At 42.3% G+C, this 14,596-nt stretch overlaps 1 protein-coding gene across 1 annotated transcript in view; it reads left to right on the forward strand.

Moving 5' to 3' along the window:
- Nucleotides 1-14,596, forward strand: part of LOC147870665 (transcription-associated protein 1-like) — an 82,108-nt gene that overhangs the window by 45,473 nt on the left and 22,039 nt on the right. The window contains exons 6-8 of the mRNA XM_087342216.1: nucleotides 1,266-1,355; nucleotides 7,070-7,546; nucleotides 8,002-8,177. The gene's annotated coding sequence lies outside the window, so the exon portion shown is untranslated. The remainder of the gene's footprint in view (nucleotides 1-1,265; nucleotides 1,356-7,069; nucleotides 7,547-8,001; nucleotides 8,178-14,596) is intronic.

Consider the following 14,596-nt stretch of genomic DNA (forward strand, 5'->3'; position numbering starts at 1 on the left):
ATGTCTAAGTATTTGCGACCGGGTTGGTGGCCCCAGCACCCTGCCAGTTTCTTTGGCACTTACAGTCATCCTTCCATCATGTTATGTGAATTGGGTGTGGAGCGAGGGAGAGAAGGCAGGCAGTTGTCTTCTGGCAAACTGCTGCTTCTGTAATTGCTGGAAATGTGACCATACGAGTAACCAAGACTTTGAATAAAAATCTGAACCAAGATGTGGGCGTAGGTTTGCGGATTGTTTTAAAAAGGGTAGCAGAAAAATTGAACGTAGTTTAGCGTACTGAATGGCGCGTTGCTTTGGTTAACAAGGAAATGATCATTTTTTTACCGTAGCCGAAACAAATTATTTACGAACATACAGTCACGAAGGTCATATTGAACGGCTTTTCGCGTTTGCTTTACTTCATCGTTTTGTCGTCTGATTTGACTTCGTTTGTCCCCACCATCTTCCTACGTGATACGACCATAATTCGTTGCGTTGGATACATTACTGGGCGGGGGAAAAGGGTCCCTTTGTAATTTATGAAAGTGACATTTGACAACTTCCTGAAGCGTAGCCTAGAACGTTTGTACATTGTCCGACAGAATTCGTGTATTTCTACATTGTTTTGAGGTCTTGTTCGTCCTCGTAATCGTTAGAAAACAACTCGGCTCAATTTGAATACTAAGAAAAGTGTTAAAACTAGCTACTACGTGTTTGTCCAGGAAGGCACTGATGTTTTGTAGTTGGTAATATTACCAGTTTGTTACGATTCTAGTGAGGCAGTCAGAAAGGGAAAGAATGAGCACGGAAGTTGCATATGGCAGATTAGATGTTTGGAAGAAGATGGCAATAATGATGATGACAGTAATTGCAGTAAACTTGTCTTCGCGATGTGTGTGTTACTTTTTCTTCAGAATCGTCACCTTTACTCATAACGCCTGATGTGATCTGGATATGCCATTCTGGTCGCTGTGGTGTGACAGCAGATAGGTTTCGGTGTTTAAATATCAGTGTTGTGATGCAGTTTGGAATATGCAGGGTTCCTAATGACGTAGGATGTGGAAAGAGGCAACTCCATTCTGAATGAACCTGGTTTCATGCGGAATGTCACGGACATTGCACTTTGGAATTTCCTGGAAACTCGGCTATGCTGTCAGAGGAATTTTGCACTTATCTTCATCCAAGATCGTTTCCTTCTACACAAGAGACTGAGCTACTGTCGCAGTTTAAAATATAAGGTGACATTTTCATTGATCTGTCTTTTACACGAACATTTGTCATTTCAGAGTTGGTGACCTTGAAATAATGACTTTTTGTACAGACTGGATGCAGCGGCTTGTCACCGTTTAGATTCAGCTGTAATGAGTATTGCCCAGGTAAATGTTAGGTGGAGGGTATATGTTGTTTGTGGTAATTCTTACTAATATAGAATATCACAAGTTCTTATCTTATATAAGAATTATTAAGAAATCTGTGAAACCGCCCTCCACTCTCTCCATTTTAATTTTGATTAAACTGATCTTTGCCCGTGGACGTCGTGTTCTCCTACAATTGAACAAAGTTTGAGGTAAGGGATTCCTAATTATAAATATTGTTGTTCATCACATTTAATGTTTTCGTCTGCATTTGTGAACTCGTGTAAGAGAATTAAACTTTTTTAACACAATTTCAAGTAACATTAGATTGACTTCTGTTTGTTAACGGCAACATTTATAATAAAAGAATATTCCAGTAGGCAATTAACTTTTTACAATTTTAAATGAATTAAACGTGTTTCGTGGCCCAGAATCTTAATAAAAATACGTGGATGCTAAGAAGTGGGGTTTGTATTCTGAACAATAATTCTAACGCTTTTCATCTCTTGATACATCGACATTATTAAAGCGTTTTAGGGAACTGAAAGAAATTGTATTCCGGATTTAGAAGAATAAATATTGAAGAATCTCCCTACATCAGCAGATTAAATCTGGGGAATGCTTGCTATTATTGAGTGCAAAGTATTTATGGGTGCAAAACGTGGTCTCTCTCTTTGAGGGAGGAACATAGACTGAGGGCCTCTGAGAACAGAGTGTCGAGGAAGATGTCTGGACCCAAAACGGGAGTGGGACAGATAAGAGAGAAAAATGCTTGACGAACTCCTCACCCGATGTTGTGAGGGCGAGTTGAAAGTTTACAAGGCCTGAAGGGAACACCTCGGCGTAGGTGGGAAGATAACATTAAGACGAATCTTACGAAGATGGGTCTCAATGGAGTGAACTGAATGCAACTGACTCAGGATAGACCCCGGTGGCGGGCTTTTGTGAACACGATGATGTACCCGACAGACATTAAGGTGGCTCATAAATCCTTTGAAAGTGTGACAAAGTTCAAATACTTGGGAACAACAAAAACGATTCAAAATGATGCTCACGACGAAGTTAGGAGGAGACTAAATTCCGGAAATGCTCGCTACATCTCAGTTCAAAATATTTTGTCTTCCCGTCTGATTTCTAAGAACCTGAAGATTAAAATATACAAAACAATAATCTTTCCTGTTGTGTGGTATGGGTGCGAAACATGGTCTCTCACTCAGAGGGAGAAACACAGATTGCAGGTGTTTGAGAATCGGGTGTTTAGGAGGATATTTGGGCCTAGGAGAGAAGATGATGGGGCATGGAGAAAACTGCACAATGACGAGCTTAAAAATATGTACTCCTCCCCCAATATTGTCAGGGTAATTAAGTCGAGAAGAATGAGATGGTCTGGGCATGTAGCGTGCATGGATGGGACAAGAGGTTTGCACCGGGAAGCCTGAGGGGGAGAGACCTCTGGGGAGACCTAGACGTAGATGGGAGGATAATCTCAGGCGGGATCTATGGGAGATAGGAGTTGAAGGAGACTGGATTTTGTTGGCCCAGGACAGGGTCCGGTGGAGGGCTTTGGTTAGTTCGGTGATGAACCTTCTGGTTCGGTAAGCCATCTAGTTAGTTAATCGGTCAACGACATGACCAGCTTTCTTATTAATTATGATTGTCCCAGTTGGCGCTGCTCGCAACAGTTACCTTCGTTGCAACTAAAGGTACGACATTTTATTTTACATCCATTGTCCTAGCACTGTGCGAGATTATGTCAAGAACTTCTTTACAGTTCGTGTACTGATTAAGTTACAAGTTCACGCTGCAACCTGTAGCAACTAGATATCGTGTCAGTGTTAACTGATTTTCCGTTTATTCATGCAAGTGGAATGGGACATAATGGCCACCCGATATGTAGGACTGTTTGTAGTGGCAGCTTGCTGCAATGGAGTGCGATACTGACCGGGTTAATACGACCCACACAATCGTATGTCCCAGTGACGCATTAAACCACGGAAGACATTGTACACAACCTTGACTTAATCACATTAACGTATAGATGCTTCTGGAGTGTGTGCCCATAAGAATAGCAGTAACTTGGATGTGCTGTTTGAATGGATTTATCTGAAATGACATATGGGAATACCTTCCCCTACAAGCGTTGATGGGTACCTCATTCAGGCGTAAGCTCCCAGTCTATTTGCGCAAACGCAATTATGACAGAAACAATATCTGCTGTGGAAACCTCAAATCTTACAATATAGTTCTGGTTTGAGGGGGTAAGTACAGGATTACATGACCTACCAAGCTAAGATGTTAGCCAAACCTCGACTGCTAACACTTAATTGTTCATCATGGAAGATAAATTACGATCCAAAAACTCAACTGCCAAAGTTTCAACTCCCCTGACCCCCATCCCGGAGTGGGATTTGGCCAACACTTTTGAAAAAGTCACGCTTTGCCACTGTGGGAATTCCTTTTCGAATTTTTTTGCTCAGAATATAACTTTTGGTCCAAGCTGGTGCGGCATTACTTTTCTCTCTTTAACTCCCTCTGCATTTATGACCTCCTCCCTCCCCCCCATCTGGACACATCACATCAACTGGATGCTGTATGGACGTAGAATACCACACGGCAAACACATACGTACTGTGGCAAAGTCCGTCATAAATAAATATGAATCTGCCTTCAATGTGTGGATAATGGCAACCCATATCAACATGAGTACCATCAGACATACATGAATGTACAAAAGAAATGTATCTAATCTCGATCTTATGTATACATGGGATATACGGATATCCGCACGTAGGAACCTTGAAACTTCGATATCAGCAGACGTGCGTGATTACACCAAACGCACTGATGATAATGTTTGGCAAGTATTGCCTTACGTCAGTGGTCCCCAACCTTTTTTTTGCCCAAGGGCACATTTGAGAGTTTATGAGATCGTGGCGGGCACCAACCAATTAACAAAGCCAAATTTTCCTTTCTCTAGACAAATAAGATACGGACACCAAATAATACACAAAACAACACGACAAGAAACAAGATACAAGAAACCACGCTATCAAAAATACGTAATTTTATAAGTACAATTATTATTACTCAAGTGGGAAGTTAGTGTGATGTTTGGCGCTGCATTTTATCGGCCAGTTTTTCAAATTTGGGAGAGTAGGATGATGTTGCTGCTCGCAATCGTCAAGATGGGCATTAGTACGTAGAGAACTGTGCTTTGATTTTATAATGTTCATGGTTGAACGGCCTTTATTATTTAGTATAACCTCTTTCCGTATCAACGCGGGCACCGCGTTGGGGACCACTGTTGTACATTATTTCGCCCTCACATCTTCGTCAGTTATCAGAGTGATTATTCTCTTGTAACATTGATGTCACTGTTAGGTCAAGGTCATGACAAAGTCAAGACAAGATCGCCCCAATAGTTTGCCAGATAGAGGTCTTTAAAATTCTCAAGGTCATACGTATTTATGCCAAACGGCAAATACCTGATTGACCATACTCATGTCAAAATGAGGTCACGTATAGGTCAAGGAAGCCACGACAAATTCGGCCCAATAGTTTCGTAGATACTGGTCTTAAAAAATCTCAAGGTTATATCTTCTCACCAATATTTCTGCTAGCCAGCCACCCTAGGGCCACACCCTTTACCCCAGGGCCACTACCCCAGTCGCACCCCTTCCCAGGGCTATCCCCTTCTTTGGGCCAACCCTCATGGTCACCCCTACACAAGATCGCCCCCCCGGGACCATCCCCTCAGGATCCCTGCAGCATCACCATATCCCAGGAACCACAGGATCCCCTAGGACCCCAGGATTCCCTGGACACTGCCCTCTAGGATCACGGCAGGATCCCCGAAGACAATCACCTCTAGGATCCCCTATAACCCCCTCCAGGATTCCTCGGATTTACCAGGACTCCCCATGACCATCCTAGTATTCCCCACAGATTTCCTAGGATCCCCACCAAGGATTCCCTACCCAGATCTAGCAGAATCTGCCACCAAACATTTCCAACAGAATTTCCCACGATCGCAACCCATGATTCCCAGGATATTCCCCTGGATTCACCACATAATATTACCCACGATCCTGCAGGATTCCCCACCAAAAATCCCCATATTATCCCACATAGGATCCACAACCAGAATTCAAAACGGGCGCCCTAACCCCCGCGCCCTAACCCCCGCGCCCTAACCCCCGCGCCCTAACCCTCGCGCCCTAACCCCCGCGCCCTAACCCCCGCGCCCTAACCCCCGCGCCCTAACCCCCGCGCCCTAACCCCCGCGCCCTAACCCCCGCGCCCTAACCCCCGCGCCCTAACCCCCGCGCCCTAACCCCCGCGCCCTAACCCCCGCGCCCTAACCCCCCGCGCCCTAAACCCCCGCGCCCTAACCCCCCGCGCCCTAACCCCCCGCGCCCTAACCCCCCGCGCCCTAACCCCCCGCGCCCTAACCCCCCGCGCCCTAACCCCCCGCGCCCTAACCCCCCGCGCCCTAACCCCCCCGCCCCCCACGAAGGAAGGTGGAGGCCCAGGCCGTTTCTTGAGCGAGCAGAGGCGCGGACCCGGCTCCGGACAATGGCCCGGGCGCCGGGTTCCAACGAACCACCCGAGTCGGACGAGTCCAACTCGTTGGCTTTGCGCTCGCACGCTACGCAAAACAGGACCTCGTGGGCGAGGCGAGTCGTTCAACTCTTTCGACTAACCGACCTGGCAACAGATCTTGTCTAGGGGATATAGCAGGAACATAGTAAGATTAGGTATAATGAGAGGACCACTCAAAATTCGAAAATAGTACCAGCAACGAAAGCGCGGTAATTGATATGGAATAATACCGACAGGGTGGCTCAACCCCAGCCGCTAAGTGGTCATAGGAACTTAAAACAAACCTCTTAAAGCAAAATAACCTCTTGCGCCCTCTGTGCGGGACGGCGCTTGTGGTGGGTCCCGATGTTCCCGCACAGAGGACGCTGCCATTTATTTTATGTTTTTGAGCCTTGTTTTATTCTGTACGACCATTTACAGGATCCTCGGTCCCGCGATTTGGTTTCATTCGATTAAATCATTGAGTTTTCGTTGCTCGTAGTATTATCGCTTTTAGTGTTTTATTACTGGACGTATAATTTTATCTGCCCCTTAGTCATCTCTGCCGACACGCGTTGGATGAGTTTTTCATCTTTGCCTTTCCCAGCATGCTCCGCGAAACTTGTTTCCTCGAACAAGCTGAGTTCTTTCCGTTTGTCTGTCTCCTGCTTCGGTACAGCGCGTATGTACGCAGTCTTTAGGTAAGTTGGGGCTTCAGTCGGCCATTTTGATATTACGTCTCAGCTTGTGTTTGGTTTAATTCTCGATTTATTCGACAGCCAAAGAGTTGTTGAAGGTTTCGTAGTGGTAGTACGAAGCTCTAAAGAATGCAGGCGATTTCGTGATAGTGAAAATACTAACCGATTTTCTCTAGAAATTACAAACGTCTTTGAGTTAGATTTTATTAACCCTTGCACCATTGAAAATGTAATCCTGGAATCTGAAGCGAAAATAATAATAATAAATTCTTATTGTGTTGATTTCCACCTTTTTGCCATTCACTGTACGTGTAATGTAAGCACAAATCGATGAAAATTGTAATATTGATTATAATTGACTCCTGGATTTGACCTTATCATAATGAATACAGATTTAACCTGGTCGGATAGATAACGACCCTGACTTATAGGCATTTCTGTCTGGCGGCTTTACAGGTGAATTACGTCGCTTTTCCATGGAGAAAGTGGAGTGATATAAGATCGTCTATATATTTTTCTCTAGGACTGTGACAACGCACATGCGAGAGTACATGTGTCCTGTTGTGTGTCCCCGGGTGCTACGTCTTGTACAACGCGAACCCGCTTAAGTCATTCAAGGTGAGTTGCATGAAATATTCCATCCTCTGAAGTAGAGAGTTCTTAAAGTACGTTGAGGATAAAACGTGACTTGTCCTAGGTCACACAAGACAAGATGGCTGAAATGACGTTGCAACACTGAACTAAGTATTCTGAGATATTATTTTATTTTACGTTTTGATTGTTCTGTGATACTGCCCACGCATTCCGTCTCCGTGACACTCGTTCAAGACTTGAGGTTTACGGAGCGGTGAGGATAACGGCCGCTTACATCGTGAGGTCGCTAACACGACAACCCGAAAATTATATTACAGCAGCAGCGAACTAAGGACTCCGGTGAGTACAATGAGATATTGTCAGATAATGCCCACTGATCGAGTTTCAGAGCGTACGTACTGAGCCATGCCTCATGGCTCGAAGTGGCTTATCTCCCCTTTCTAAGTTCTTTGGAGTCGGCGAGTTCGAGACCCTGATCAGACAGCAGGGCAGTTAGGACAGTCTGTGTGTGTCCGCCGGAGAGAGAACGACTCGAGGAGAAAGTCTGAAGGCAAGTCAGGGTTTGTGGGGGTTGAGTTGGGCGTCTGGAGTTGGATACCCAGCCGGAGTTATTCGAAGTAGTTTCATTTGGTTTTCTTTTGACTTTTCACCGCTTTACCTCCCCCCCCAAGCCGTACCACCTCACGGCCTGGGACGATCGTGGCCTCAGTAACGTAATCTGGCAATTTCCTCCTCTGGGGGTTCAGTACAGAAGCGACGTAATTATAAATTCTTGTCATTATGTCTGCTTTGAGGTGATTGGCGGAGCCCTCTTCACATTCACGGTGATTATGATATCATCATTCTTCATCGCCGTCGTGAACCTCTGAACCAGAAGATTTTTCCACGTCTCGCTCCTGGACGCTGCTCTGTGACGTCGTCTGGCTCGAGACGTCTGAAACGATGAGGCACCAGCGAGCGATGGACTCGGGTGAGTACGGTGATGTATTATTTCGAGGTTGATTAAAAATTATAATGACTTTCGTAGATAGTGTTCTGTGGGAAATTAGAAATTAGTATGTCTCGACGGTAATGTAGTGTCTGAGTAAAGCCTGGTCTGCGTGGGTGGGATTTCGCGAAGGTACCGATATCGCCAAAATCAAAGAATGTTTGAAACCCCCTACGTACGGTAAGGAATCGAGTTCTTTTATGAGTTGGAAACAGAAAGGAAAAGTTACAGATCATTTGAGAATTGGAAAAGGAGAAAATGCAGACAATCGCAGAGACGTGATAGACACGCACACTTGCGGTATGAGACCAGTTTCTTGCGTCTGTCTTGTAAACATGTACGGCAGTCATCGTGTAGCTGACAGTCGTTTAACTGGTCAAAGCCTTTCTCTTCGTGTATAGACACAGAAATTTTAAAAACTGACTGGTCGTCCTTACTTCATTTCTGTTGGATAAATTTCGTAAGGAAATGCTGTTGGTGTTAGGTGGACCGAGTATTGCGTACGGAGTCTGTATTGATTTGGATTAGCCGTCTGCCAGGGACGCGACTGAGTAGGCGTTCTTTACGCGGTGATGGAATTAGACAGAGCTGCTAGAATGTAGTGCTGTATAGAGCAGAGGTTCCCAAAATATGGAGAAACATTTTCAACATCCTTTGCTTGATTGAGGCAGTCATCAGAACGAAGTATCGTTCTGCGTTGTATCCCGAAGGATGGTGATGGGATACAGGAGCGTAGACCAAGAGGAAGTGCGTTGATATTCAAGTCCACTTGTAGCAACACAGTAGAGATATATATTGAATTAAAGCTGCACCAGTTTACAGTATCTCGAGTCAGAAAGCTATGAAGGCGTAATTTATAACAGTTATAATTACTCTTCGCTAATACAAATTGCAGTTTTGTGGACTTTCAGTTTATTCTGTGTATAGTAATATAAAATATCGTCAAATTGAGTACCTGATGTATTTTCCTAATCAATGAAATTCCTCTGTTATGGAAACTGAAGGGTTACAACTGCAAGGAAACCGAAATTTGAGTCTATCGTGAGTCACTGCAGTCTGATTCACAGCTCTGGATACTCTTTATACAAAAACACAGTTTAATATTAAGTCTCACCGCTAATAAATCTTCCGAAATAATTCATTCCCTTCCTAAGAGGGTTCATAAATTAACTTTATGTGTGCTCTTTGAAATGAAAAAATAAGCATCATTAACCCCATGAAGCCGTAGGTCGTCTGATTAATATTTAAGAATTCAGTCCGTACCGCGAAGAAAACCCAACACTTCACCATTACGAAGATCAACTGGTTAACGCTGTTTTAGGAAATGATCGCTGTTTATTCCGAGAATCATAGTTCGTCTGATTAATATTTAAGAATTCAGTCCGTACCGCGAAGAAAACACAACTCTTCACCATTACGAAGATCAACTGGTTAACGCTGTTTAAGGAAATGATCGCTGTTTATTCCGAGAATCATAGTTCGTCTGATTAATATTAAAGAATTCAGTCCGTACCGCGAAGAAAACACAACACTTCACCATTACGAAGATCAACTGGTTAACGCTGTTTAAGGAAATGATCGCTGTTTATTCCGAGAATCGTAGTTCGTCTGATTAATATTTAAGAATTCAGTCCGTACCGCGAAGAAAACACAACACTTCACCATTACGAAGATCAACTGGTTAACGCTGTTTAAGGAAATGATCGCTGTTTATTCCGAGAATCATAGTTCGTCTGATTAATATTTAAGAATTCAGTCCGTACCGCGAAGAAAACACAACACTTCACCATTACGAAGATCAACTGGTTAACGCTGTTTAAGGAAATGATCGCTGTTTATTCCGAGAATCGTAGTTCGTCTGATTAATATTTAAGAATCCAGTCCGTACCGCGAAGAAAACACAACTCTTCACCATTACGAAGATCAACTGGTTAACGCTGTTTAAGGAAATGATCGCTGTTTATAGTGAGAATCATAGAATATCCATAAATATAAAAGGCATCATAATTAAAACACTTGGTACATACGTTGAAGTAAACTTTCAGAATTGAACTAATTGGTATTTAGTATTCTCTGTTGAAGGCTTAATGTACCGTTTACATGCCTTTTTCTTTATCAGTATTACTTCGCCCCACTCGCTTGTAAATAATCTTCTTGAATCTCTTTCCCGAAGTGTTTTCAAGTTCGGATTGTCTTACAGAGTGAGAAACGAAGTATTACGCCTGTCTAAATCATCAAGAAATGTTATAGGACTGTTAACTTAGTTGAAGCATCTCTCTCTCTCTCTGTCTGTGTTTTTAATAAGTTCCGAAGATTAGGATGGGTTGACACTCAGGTTACAGTAAATTGGTTCATCGATTCTCGACAGATTCTGACGAATTTAGGACCGCGTTCAGGTGTGGGTTGCTCTAAAATCCAGCCGTTCCTCAGCTCGAATATTTGTTGCGCCATTGAACATTGTCTCGAGAATAATAGCAAAACTTGAAGAAGTCGCTGTTTCCAGCACTTCGTGTCCCATTTGATAGGTTGAACACGTGTACGTGTTCAGTACGAGAAAGAAATTGCTGCCGTGTTTGAAAACATGTTTTAAGCTGGAAGAAACCAGCAGATAGTCCAATAAATGCACTGCGTGAATGGAATTCTTAGGAATATTACACATTCTCCAACTTTGTCGCATTGCTCATATCACGTGTAACCATGGATTAAATTCCTTGTGGAATCGAATTCAGACAAATAATTATCTTTTTCTGTTATTTCGTGTCATGAACTGTTGACCTTGGTTGAAAGAGTGCGTCTTAATGCACTTCCATAAAATTCTCCGCTGTTCGTAGAGACGCTTTCAAAAAATTATGCAGTACTTGAAAGAATTGGCACAATGGCGGCGTGACCTGTTGATTTGACCCTAGGGATCCGTGTAATGTTTGCCCAAGTGCATGGTAACAAATTAAACATGTCTGTGCGCACGGGCGTAATATCGAAAGTCAATTTTGGAGCTACCTGCCTTGTCCAATGCCTAATCCATTCAGAAATTTTTTGTCCTAGATGCATGCAAATTTAAATTTATGGATATTCTTAATCGTGGATTTGTACTTTTAATACATAAATTAATAACGAGGGTCATGGCTGATAGTACCAATGGAAGGTAACAGATAGTTACATACAGTTAATATCGAATTTTACGAAAATCGGCCTGTGTAATGTTAGTAGTACGTGTTAGAAACGAAGAGTATTGACTGCGAATGGTTGTTTGGAAATGGGGGGCACGTTTTGACCTTAAGGTCGTATCGCAAGGCCGGTATCCAGCCGATATTCCAGCAAGCTTCTGGTAGCGTCGGACACCATCGTACATATACGTGCGTTCGACTGTGAGTTATACAGTAGCTGTGCATGGTCCCAGATCAAAATAACCCTTTAAAGCAAATATTATTATTATTATATGTCCAAATTTCTGTAATAATCAGTGAGACTTTAATTTCTATTTTTATCGTATGTGTGTATGGCATTATTAATTATTTTAGAAAGAATTTATTTTATTGAACTGACACCAGATGCCATACTACTTTCTTTTTTAAATTTTACATGCTTTGCCATCGATATGACCATCAAAGGTAGTCTTGCGAATTTCTGAGGTGGGAGTTAGAAGCTAACAATAGGCTCAGCCAGTCAAATTATCCGCCTTGAATGGAAAGTTCAGCGTAGTGTTCACAAAATCCCGTCACTGGTGTATTTCCTGAGCTATATTAATCCATTTCGCAACCTTGAAAAGTACTTCCGTAAGAACAATTTTAATATTATCCTCCCAGTTACACCTAATGTTGTAGAATGTAACATTAATGCTCACCAATCTTTAGCCCTGAGGATGGAAGAAATATATTCCTCGGAAATATTTGTTACTCGACATGATACTTGAACGAATAATATCTGATTTCTTTAAATCCAGGTCGTATGAGTCATTACATCCAGACTCTATATCCTCTGCAATATGTCAATTTTAAAAGAGATTATTCTTGTTTAATGTTTCACGGACTAATCACATTTCTGTTCCTTGTTTGAGTCTCTCATATCTTTGTAAACTTTTCCGCATAAAATGATTATTATCCAATTTCTTTTAAATCGAATATTGACAAATTACACCCGTATCTGTTTTGCCAGAGCATGGGATTATGAACGTGTGGACGTCATTCTCTGTTCCGTAATACGTCGTTAACTGGTCAGATGTTTACAGCAGGTCGCAGTAACCCCGTACCCGTTTAACCGTTGAGCACACTGGCTAGAACCTGGTGCTGTTGGAATGTCTTGGTGTAGATAGAAATCACTGTCTTCCTTTGATGTATGGTCCCTCATCATGCACGTAGTCTGTTTAATGATCGGTCAGGGTTAGTTCCACAGATCAGGAGAGTTGGGTAAGTAAACATACAAGAAATAAATATTGAGTTGTCCTACTCGATAGGTTTCGGGTTCGAATCTCTCCCCGTCGACAGACAATCGTTAGAGATCTTTCTCGTCCTTTTTAGTATTCTGAAGCATATTTTAAGACACATTAAATGTAGACAGCTATCGCTTTATTCAATGTAATTTCAAGTTCATATTTTAGAAGAATCATGCCATTTTATGGGGTATAACGGACAAAATTTTAAGACTAATAAATTGCCCGCTAAGAATGACGGCAAAAATGTAAAGTAGTAAACAATAATAATCATAAGAATTATCCGATTAGACCCAACATCTCTTAGCAGCGTTACCATGGCAACGGTTATTTATAAATGTTATCCCGTAAGGTCCAAAATCGCTTGGGAGCAAATAATCATAACCGAAGAATGTTTTATGAATGTCTTTTGTGATATTGCGTCATCACAAGGGCCCACCATCATCGCTGTTATGATGGAGGTAGCAATATCACTTCCTAAACGTCGGCAAACTTAATCATCACAATCACCACAGTGAGAACAGGAGATAACAATTTACGCGCAGATTGAAGATGTAAGGCACAGATTTCTATCTTGCGAGGCCGAGGCGTAGTGTCGGGACAGATAATACCCGCATCCCCCCGCCCCCCCCAAGCTGCTTTTAATGAGTGCTTTTTCTATAATTAGTCTAGCATTTCAGAAAAGAGTGTGTTGTGTTTAGGAGATAACTTTCAACCAAGCTGTTTGTATGTTCTAATCAAAATAACGTTGACCATGAATTTAGAATCTTTTGTCTTCTAGTCTGATAAATAAAAGTTGTAAATATTAATGAACAACACACTGTTATGTTTAAATTTGGTTTGCTATCATCGTAATTAATGTTAATAAACTGTTAAATAATATGGAGCTTCAGACCCTACATATAAATTCTTGTCATTATATGGGACATTCTGTCTCGTTTCAGGGGAAAGGCAAGTGAATCTTCGTGGTTCCGAAACTCAGAGGAGGATCTTCATGGCATTTTCACCCGTGCGGTTGCGTGTACACGCTCCGGGGAACCCGGACGCTGCACTCTTGTCGTGTTTCCAGTGTCGGCGGTCATCTCTCCGGCATATTTCGTTTCTACCATCTTTGCTGGCGAGTGAAACGAATTACTTTAATTTTAAATTAACACACGACTAACGCCTGGGGTGCAGGGGTTAAACTCCTTCCAATGTTCCTTAATGTTGAGTCTCCAATTAATGTTTTGCTTGTTCCATCCCTTGAGCAAAATGAATTCAGATTCTTTCTATTTACTCGTCTTCTTCTTTCTTTTCTTCTTTTTCGCCTTCTTCCTACCCTCAGAGGATAGACGGGTTAGAGTAGAGTTGTAGCTGCATGCATTCTTAACCACTAACAACATCATCGACCCTGCAGTCCAGCCGCTGCGCTGCAACGGAATATCAGCGGAATCCAGCAAAGACGCAGTTAGTTTGCCCACAATATTAGAAATGTTGAGGGTGTGAGGTCACAGACCATGCGTTAAGTTGCAGTGGTGGGATTTGCTAAAGCATATATAGAAGATATTGAGGATTTTAAAAAGTGGGGATTTTCTGTTTTGATGATCTGAGTAACGGCTAGCTTTTCAAGTTAAGTAATTTTGAGGTGACTTAAGCGTCTGCTAACACAAACTATAAAGCGGGGAAGATTTTAAATTTGGAAAATTTCATGGGGCTGAAAACTACATTATCGTTGTTTATTTACATAGCTTTGCCCTTAGATTACAATCATATTGCAGGACAGACGTACAGTCCAAATTTGACCACCTCTGACGTAGACAAAGTTCATTCAGTGAAAGTAATTGAGAAATGATTGAAATTTTATAATATCGTAGGCATCGGTACTAGGACATTAAAGTGTGGATTGATGGGAGATTCACACTGAAATTAGAGACGAGACGTAGTGGACAACGAAATCACATGCAAATAAAGTGTGAATAAAATAATACAGGCTTTT

The sequence above is a fragment of the Zootermopsis nevadensis genome, unplaced genomic scaffold (genome assembly GCF_977971745.1).
Source record: "Zootermopsis nevadensis isolate Lab colony 2312 unplaced genomic scaffold, Znev_1.0 Znev_ptg000227l, whole genome shotgun sequence".
NCBI lineage: Eukaryota > Metazoa > Arthropoda > Insecta > Blattodea > Termopsidae > Zootermopsis > Zootermopsis nevadensis.